Source organism: Camellia sinensis, chromosome 5 (assembly GCF_055761805.1).
Source record: "Camellia sinensis isolate YWXY chromosome 5, ASM5576180v1, whole genome shotgun sequence".
In the NCBI taxonomy this organism is placed as follows: Eukaryota; Viridiplantae; Streptophyta; class Magnoliopsida; order Ericales; family Theaceae; genus Camellia; species Camellia sinensis.
The window spans coordinates 137,781,999-137,791,404 of record NC_138965.1 but is presented as its reverse complement, the minus strand read 5'-3'; the positions used below and the strand labels follow the sequence as shown (position 1 = coordinate 137,791,404).

Genomic DNA, 9,406 nt, shown 5'->3' with positions numbered 1-9,406 from the left:
ACCTGAGGCTTCTGCTCTCTCCTTGGGAGGGTGTAGTATTCCTACTACGATTCTCTGAGTGGCGAGGGGGCGTCTTGTGCTTGCGCCCCTCTCCTGTCGCCACCTCTTTAGTCTTCATCTGGCGTTTTAATGCTTCCATGTCCGCCGCCATCTTCCTAATTAGTTCATCTTGTTCCTTCACGCGATCTTCCAGGGCTTGAGGATCAATCCTCCTCCTTTGCCTGTCAGGACTTTGAGAGTGACGAGGGCTGTTATTCCGCCTTCCCCTGCCACTCCTCCTGGAGTTATGTTGTTGGGGCTCCAGATCTGCCATAGGAGGGATAGAGGGTAATCCTTCGCGCCTTGCGCCTCCGTCTGGAGTTAGTCCGTCGACGACGGACTGCGGTAGTTCTTCAATGTGTGCCATTGATTTGAGAAAAAGGAGAAGCTTAGTCAAGAGGTTTTTGTCCTTGTCTGTTCTTCCCACAGACGGCGCCAATTGTACGGGGAGGAAATAATTCTCCTCGTATAATCCTGTTGACCAAGTTCACGCTCCTCCGTACGACGTCGCTTTGTTACCTGAAAACACAAACGTAAACTAGCCGGCGGGTGTGTGCCGGAAACCTCTCCGATGCCTAAGTCAGTAAGCTTGACAAATAGACAAAGTTTTATGCTCTCAGAAAGAATTATGTTTAATTACCTCCTCCAAGGTGATGTTTGTGGGTTTTTATAAGTTTCCCGTGGCACAATCCTAGTAGTACTTGTATTTCTACTTGCAGAGTCCTCCTAGGATTCATACTCCTAAGGATAATGCTTATCCTTTTACACCCTCCCCCACTGCTTAAACCAAGTGGGATGGTTTTCTCCATGGCCGAACTACCATTTGACCGAGGTAAAGTAGGTCGAACTAACCTTAGTTCAGCCCTTCCCTTTACTCTTCCTTATATCGGTTTCTCATCTGTTCAACCCATGGTGTGTTTGGACCGAACCAACGACTCTCGACCGGTATAACTCCCAAACTGGTATACCTCTAAGGTCGGTATAACTTCAAGTTGCTCCCAGACCGAAGTACATTTACAATCCTCTAATCGAAGTAACTTTATCATTTGTGAGCCGAAGTAATTTCACCTCCTTGGGCTGGAATAACTTTGTCTCTCCAAGGCCGGAATAACCCTGCTCTCCTGGGTCGGAGTATCCATTACGCCCTTTTTACTTAGCCCTTCGCGTTTTGGGCCTCAAAGCCCAACTCGCAGCTCGGCCCAATTTTTCCCAAAAATTACCCTCTAAGTAAAATGAGATTTTTAATCCCAAGCCTTGTGAGAGCTTCAATATGTCAATCCTAATTTCTTGATTTTTTGATTAAAAAAAAAATCTTAGCATTTATTGATTTGGTCAAAATCTCCTGATCAACATTTATTAACTTTTTTCAATCCACATGCTTACATTTATTGATTTGGTCAAAATCCTTTAATCAGCATTTAAAATCTCCTCATACAAATAATTATAGATACAATCCATGTATAGTTATTGCAGTACCTGTTTCAACTTCTTTCATACACTATGGTTAGTGATAAGATTGTTAAATTATTTTTATAAAAAATCTTAAAAAACATAATTTATATATTAAAAAATTTAAAACAAATATAAATATCTATAATTATTCTGTGCATAGCACGGGTGATAACACTACTAAAAAAAACATTTTTTGCGGCTGCTGTAAACCGTCGCAAATAATAAAAAAATAGTCGTAAAAGACTTTTTGCGACAGCCTATGCGACGGCAAATGGGGGTCGCGAATGTGGGGGTGGCAAATACTTTTTGCGACGGCAAAGCAATGGTCGCAAGTTATTTGCAACCGCCTAAATTACTTATGGCGACCGCTATTTTGCCGTCGCAAAAAACAAAGAACAACACATGATTTTTGACAACCATCTTGTTACAGTCGCAAAAAAAAAAAAAAAAAAAAAAAAAAAAAAAAAAAATCAAGAAACATAAAAGTGCAACGTTAAGCACTCTAGGAATAACAATGACAAGAATTTAGACAATATAGCATTGTAGTTTAATCAGGCATTCCATTTGAGTCTCAAAATTGGAGCCATATGTGAAAGTTATTACAACTAAAAACTTGGGAAAAGTTCTTTTATGAAAAATATACAATCTAGATAAAATGCTAGTAAAGTTAAAATTTACAATGCTGGTGTTCACCACTGTACAAGGTACCAGTCGAGTTCCAATTTGTTACCATGGAGATACATGTTCCTCAAATCCAAGCTTGCACCTGATCAATACACATTATGAGGAGAAATAGATCAGAATATAGAATATCCAATTTCTAGATCTTTCTTTAGACATAAAGCCTCAAGTAGAGCGGAGAAAATGCAGAGATTGCAAATAAATAAAGAAAACTTAATAAAACAGCAAAATAATTCAATGCTGGTGTTCACTATTCTAGAATGTGTACCTTAAATCTTCTTCTTAGGTTCCTAGAAAAGTTGAATGCTATGTATGTGGGCTAAATCCAAGCTGTTCGATTTTCATCCTGCCAAAAAAAAAAAAAAAAAAACAGAGCAAGTCAATTTTCTACTAATTTATATCTATACTTTGGGGCATTCAAATAATAGTCCAAGCACATAACCCTATCAGACACCATACAAATGCTGAATAAATTTGTATTTAATCACTACCTAGAGCTGTTAATATCATAATGCAGCCTTATGTCATATATATGGGGAGTTCAAGAAATGGTGATGGATGAGGCAATGCCACTGTTACAGAGTAAGCAGCACATCTGCAACTATTATCATCCATCATTCCAAGGTTGTTAATCTTGTGATCTTTTTACAATAACAAGAACTAAAAAATTGGATGCATTAATCAACTAAACACATTGCAACAACTCAAAAGATTAATTTGCATCTTGCAAAGTGTATAATTAAGGAAGACACCTTGCATGAAAAATTAGGGTCCAAAACCCATCCCCACAAACACAACTATAAAATCTCACGATTTCACATCATGAGAACTCATAAGCACAATCATTCCAGTAAGAAGTGTTGCCTTTGAACAAAAGAGCTGCCAAAAACAAAGTTCAGGTTGCATGTACTCTGAAATACAAGATATTTTTCTTTTTTTTTTCTTCTTTTTGAGTTGGTACAAATGCAAAATCCATGCACACAAAGAACAACTCCAAAAGCATAATGTTTCTTTTTTCATAAACATATCAAATGCATTGAAAAAACAAAATTAAAAATAAAACCACATCAATACATGAAAACAGATTAAATAACAATAAAAAAGAAAAAGAAACAAGGAAGGTAGAAGCCTGTAAAATTCAACAGAGAAAATGATATATGACAGCTACCCTTTAAGAAAGGTGCTAAATATTGAAACAACTACGATTGTATTGAAAAATAATCACCAGAACAATGTCATTGATAAAACAGCTCACCTTGAGACAGTAATTTCATAGGGAAAGGAGACACCTTCAAGATTCGGTATGGGTGGAATGTGATCTTTTTTCCTATTCACAAATTTTATTATCTAAAATAAAACCTCATGAAGAGATGCTTCAAGTGCTGCCCTCCGATGACTTCTCTCATCCAGAGCACTCTTTGCCATCATTCACAGGGAAGCATACATCATTATGAGTTATTACTAAAACATTAATAAAAAGAGAGCAACGCACTGCAATGAACGTACCTCCCGGGTCTACTACTAATTTGGAATGATGAGAAATGACAGCGAAATGAATCAAATAATCATGTCAGCGAAATGAATCAACTAAGCATGTATTGTTCTATTACTTCAACTTTCTGTTACCATATAATTTGACAATCCATGTTAGAAGTATAAATTAGTTGATCATTTCAACTTTCTGTTACTTCAATAATGTCAATTGTTACACAGTGCCAAATGCCAGTGGGCAGTGGTCACTTTCTGTTTGATGCATTTCAAATTTGACAATTTATTTAGTACAAGCCTTTCTATAATTTGACAGCAGATCTTTGAAGTACTAGAATGAGAACAAATAATCAGCAACAATGAGAGCTAAAAGAATTTCAGCTAACATGGATTGCTCCACCAATAGCAAGAAATGACAGCGAAAGTTGAACTCCTAATCATGTATCATATGGAACATTTCAAAACTAATCACATTTTTCTCTAGTCTCTACTATAGGAGATAGCTAATCCATAAGCATTTCATGATGAATGATTACAACTTTTAGCTTTAGAATCTTAGTCCAGGTGAGATGAATCAGTCCAATAGTTTTATCCGTGGGAGAAAAAAATACAAACCTAATTTCAAAATCTTTGATCATATAATATACATAATTATGTAGAGTACTAGAAATATGAATCAAATATTTAGTGAAAGGTTTAAAACTTGAAGCAAGAGTGTTTTACATGTTTATGAGTTCATAGCCCACGAGGTTAATCAGTCTGTTGCAGACTAGTGAACTAAGGTTTGTTTTGGTGAGTATACAAACATATATATATATATATATATATTCATATATATATAGATATATATATCATTTGTTTTTTTTCTTAGTGGGCTCGTTAATCAAGCTTCAATTCAATCATCATAAAGGCACTAAGTAGTGATGCAGAGTGATATCAAATTGAATGAATTGAATTAGGTGTTTCAAGTTTTTGTTTGGGCATTTCATTTTTATTAGGGATTATTAAAATTTACACTTAAGTGAATGGCCATTTAATTGCACTTAAATCAATTAAAAGCTTAAAATTAGTTTAAGGTCATCCTATTATGAATATATATATATATATATATTTTTGGTATGTGAGAATTTCATTAAAAGAAACAAAGAATACAAAAATCAAGGGAGGCATACCTTTCAAATACCAAAATCAAGAAAAACACGAAGCAGCTAGACTAATTTGGAGCAAAAATTCTCTTAGAAATCTACCAGTTTTTACACAATAGCAGATTAGAGTAAGATTGCTTAATAGATGCAAACTGAGAACATTGAACTCTAATATCAGAATTAATCTGATTCATCAAATATGTAGGCCTATGACATCCTTTGAAAGCCCATGATTTCTCTCTTACCAGATTTAGTATACCATTGCAGCCTAAGCAATTTTCCTCACTATATGGAAAAAAAAATTCCTACTAAATTGGTTAGCAATCCATGATATCTAATTATCCCTAGAATGTTGAGCCTTAGAAAAGCAGCAAATCTGCTCCCAAATTGCTCTAGAGAATGAACAATTAAAGAAATATGAGAAAGAAACTCATTGTCTTTGTGGACAAACGAGACAAGTAGTGAATCAATCTCCCCCCAATCTTTGAGCCTGCCTTAGTCCTAAGCCTGCCTCTAATAGCCATCCAAAAACAAAGCCGTGTCTGGGAATGTACTTAGGGAACCAAATAATCTTATGCCAAATCACAGAAAGGGAATGAGGCTTGATAGCATCCCAAGTGTTGTAGCTTTGTATTTAAGAGAGGAGGAAATAATGCACTGAACCTCATCATCTCTAGAACAATTGGGCTAAAAGGAAGGCATTAGAGAGGGAGGGAAAAGTCAAGTCCAACGATATCCTTAACAAAAGGTCTGGCAATGGATCTAAGATTAAGAACCTTTCTCCAAGTCTAGGAGAAGTCAGAAAGGACTGTAAAAGCCCAAAAGCATTTGCCTCTAATAAGATATCTATAGCACCATTGAATTTATGGGTGTAAGAAAAACCAATGAAACTAGACTGACTGCTCAAGATCAATTGAAATTTTGGTTTGTGATCTATTTTTCATAACGTGCGATCTGTTGTGGATTTAAAATTTTATACACTCATACAAACTGAAACGACTGAAATATTATATTTAAAAATTTTGAGCATTAGAAGATAATTGACTAACAATACACAATTTCTAATAAAAATTAGGGAGGAAGACATTTATAGAGCAATTTTCACTATTTTACTTCCTTTGTTCTCAATGTGTGATTGTACAAGTTTTTATAAAACCCTTTTAAAATCTCATGTTCCCTTCTCTACACCAAATCGAGAAAACTGAACCGTAGAATGTGGTCTGCTTTGGTTCCTTAACCAACAAAACCGAAAGGTTTGGTTTGGTACTAAACTTTCCCTTGAACCAAACCGCTTACACCCCTAATTGAATTCACAGTTGAATGATGTTTAGAGTAAATGACCCAAATATGCTTGAGGAAATAAGCATGGTTCCAATCTAGAAGCTTTCTTATGCCAAGACCTCCTTTTATTTTGGGCAAGCGAAGAGTCCCTCAAGCGAATTTATTAGAATGAAGGTAAGAGTTGGTCCCTGTCCACAAAAATCCTAAGCAATTGCTCTATATGCAAGCATACTGACTTGAGGAGGATAAAGTGCATAGACCAAAAAACTTGCTGAAGAGAATAGATTGGATAATGTGAAGTCTACCAGTGTAGGAAAGAAACTAATTTTATCAATGAGGCCTTTACAATTATCAGCTGAGAGCTAACTAGAAATAAGGGGCACTCCTAAGTATTTGACCGGAAGGGAACCAAGTTGAACCCGAATTAAATTGCAAAAAAACTATCTTAGATTGATCATCAATACCAATAATGTAAATCTTGCTTTTGCTCTTTTTTGGCGGAAAGCCAGAAAATTTATTGAATTTAAGAAGAGCATTATAAACTATTTAAAAGGACTGATCATTAGGATAACAAAGAACAAAGAAATCATCTGCAAAGCAAATGTGCCTAATGTTCAATTCATGAATCATGACACTTTGGATGAGAGGAAAACAAGCCAGAACTGATATGGCTATGAAAGATTATGTAAAAAACTCCATAACAAGGATAAATTCAATATATTATGAATTTATATACAAAGAAGTTAAAAGTTTTTATTTTGGTTTGTCATTTTTAAGCTTTGTGGAAATGTTCCACAAATAAAAAGGTTGTGCAGAGTTGAAGTAGCCGAGGCTAAGAGGACAACACATTTTAACATCTCCATTGGAACACCCATATAAACTACTTCATGAACAAACCCTTAACATACAAAATTGGACTCCACTTTTTGTCATATAATACACTTTAACAAACATTTTTAACATTTCCACTAGCCTTCTTAGTTAATATGGAAGAATGCATTATTAGAATAATGCATTGTGATAAAAAAAAATAATAATAAACATGGAGCTGAAACAGAAATATTTGTGATAAAAAATATCAGAGAAAAAAAATTCAGATGTGAATTTTAAAAGAGTGTGCCACATAGGACCAAAATCAATCCTCTATAGAGAACACTAAAGCAAAATAGAGGAGTCATAAAATCAACATCTCCATCAATAAAATATAACTCGAATCTTCTGAATATTTCATAGGTATATACATATAAAACTCAAATTTCAGATTCTACATGAACACGGATCTCGGAATAGCACAATTCGATTAGCACAAAAAACAATTGAACAATACTAATTTCACATTAAAAAAAAAATTAGAAATTGACAAACTCAAATCCATCTAAAACAATTCCACAACCTTGAGCAATTAGATTCAATTTTCAAAATCCAATTCACAAAAACCTCAATCAAATTCACCGAAACACATTTATATCAACATCAACCCAATCTTTGCCGACTAACATTTAAACTTCACACTACACAATCTGAGTCATACTTCATAGATACATGTAAATATGTATGTATAGGCGCAGAGAGAGAGATTGAGAGAGATAGAAATTGGGAGAGAGGAAGAGAGAGAGATTCATACCGCTGGATATCTCAGACGACAATGGTGAGTGAAAGAGCGAGCGAGAGAGCAGAGCTATACAGGTCTGTGATACGAGAGAGAGAGAGAGAGAGAGAGAGAGAGAGAGAGAACGATCAGTGTTTGAATTTTTCTAGAACTAGGGCAAATATAAGGAAAACGGGTAAAAGGGTAAAAAAAATTAAAAAAAATAAAAAGGAATGAATTGGTTATTTGCGACGGGTAATCAAATGGTCGCAATTATATAGTAGCAAAAGGTCACTTTTCTAGTAGTGTAAGTTAGTATACTATAAAACCAGGGGAAAACCTGTCACGACCCAAACCCGGCCCTATGGGTTTAGCACCGTAACCGGCCAGTAATCCGAGATTACCGAAGGCCTGCAGAACAGAAATACAGTAAAACAGAGTACAGGGCCTGGCGGAAGCCAATACAGTAATTAAACAATGTCCAATGAGCTGTGACAGTCTATATGAAAAAGACTTTTCATACATTCATACATAAACAGTACAGAACAATGTGCAATATTTACAATCATTCAGACTAGGGACTCAACCCTACAAAACAGTACAGAAAACATTCCGTCTATACAAAACAGTGAAACAGTACAGAAGGGGGAATTGTAAAACACCCCTAAGCCCTAACACGTTAGGTTCGGAACCTCGCGGTGAGGCACAGAGGCTGGCTGGACAAAACTGGAGTAACCCTGACGCCTCTAGCTGCGGTCTGGTGCCTGTACACCTACATATATATATGAGCAGTGAGCTAAAGCCCAGTGAATAACATAAAGCGTAAAGGGGTTTAGAATGAATGTCCTTACAGTAATGAAAACAGTTCATTTCAATCAGTATTTCAGTTGCTCAGTACAGTAAACAGTCATATGTGGTACATCCATTAGCATAACAGTAACAGTAGGTCTTAAAAGACCGAACAGTAATGATGGCCATCAGTCAGTAAACAGTAGTGGTTTCACAAGGAAACCGACAGAGATCTCTGTAACAGTAACAGTAACAGTAAACCGTAGGTACTAAGGATGCCACAGTACAGTTCAGAAATAAAGGACATACATTCATTCAGTAAATAATACCAGTTCAGTAAACAGTTCAGTTCAGTATTCAAAAGATAATCAGTTGAACATATCTTTACACAATTGTTACTCACAGAGTTCGGGCTACAGTATGCTAGAGCGTGTCTCTTCAGTCGCCAACCCTACACAGTTAACAGATTGAACACACTAAGCTACACGGTTGGGAAATAACATAACTTAATCCCTCATTTGCCTTGGTGTGTTCTACATCTATATCCTCAACAAGATGCCTTAAACTAGGCCTAAGAATGCCTAGGATGGGATGAGGATGAAAAGATGTACATTCAAAAGCATGTTCAGAATTTTCAGAAAAACAGAGTCACGCTCGAGCGTATGCTTCCCCGCTCGAGCGGACATGCAACAAAGGTACACGCTCGAGCGTAAACTTTTCCCGCTCGAGCGTACTGTAAAAGTACTGGATGGGTGAAATCTCCGCTCGACGCCCGCTCGAGCTTGAGACACATGATTCCGCTCGAGCGCCCAATCCTCCGCTCGAGCGTACTGTAAAACAGTGCAGAGATACAGGATGCTCGGATTCTTCGCTCGAGCGCCAATTTACCCGCTCGAGCGGGAGTGCGAAATCTGGAAAACCCAGATTGCACCTCCAAGCTAAA

The 9,406-nt window shown here is 36.3% G+C and overlaps 1 long non-coding RNA gene across 1 annotated transcript; it reads right to left on the bottom strand.

Moving 5' to 3' along the window:
• Nucleotides 1–2,008: 2,008 nt before the first annotated feature.
• On the bottom strand, nucleotides 2,009–3,791 carry LOC114318020 (uncharacterized). The gene is made up of 3 exons (XR_003648848.2): nucleotides 3,428–3,791; nucleotides 2,441–2,518; nucleotides 2,009–2,257 (listed from the first exon to the last, which is right to left on the bottom strand). It is a non-coding gene; the product is annotated as an uncharacterized LOC114318020 (long non-coding RNA).
• Nucleotides 3,792–9,406: the final 5,615 nt, after the last annotated feature.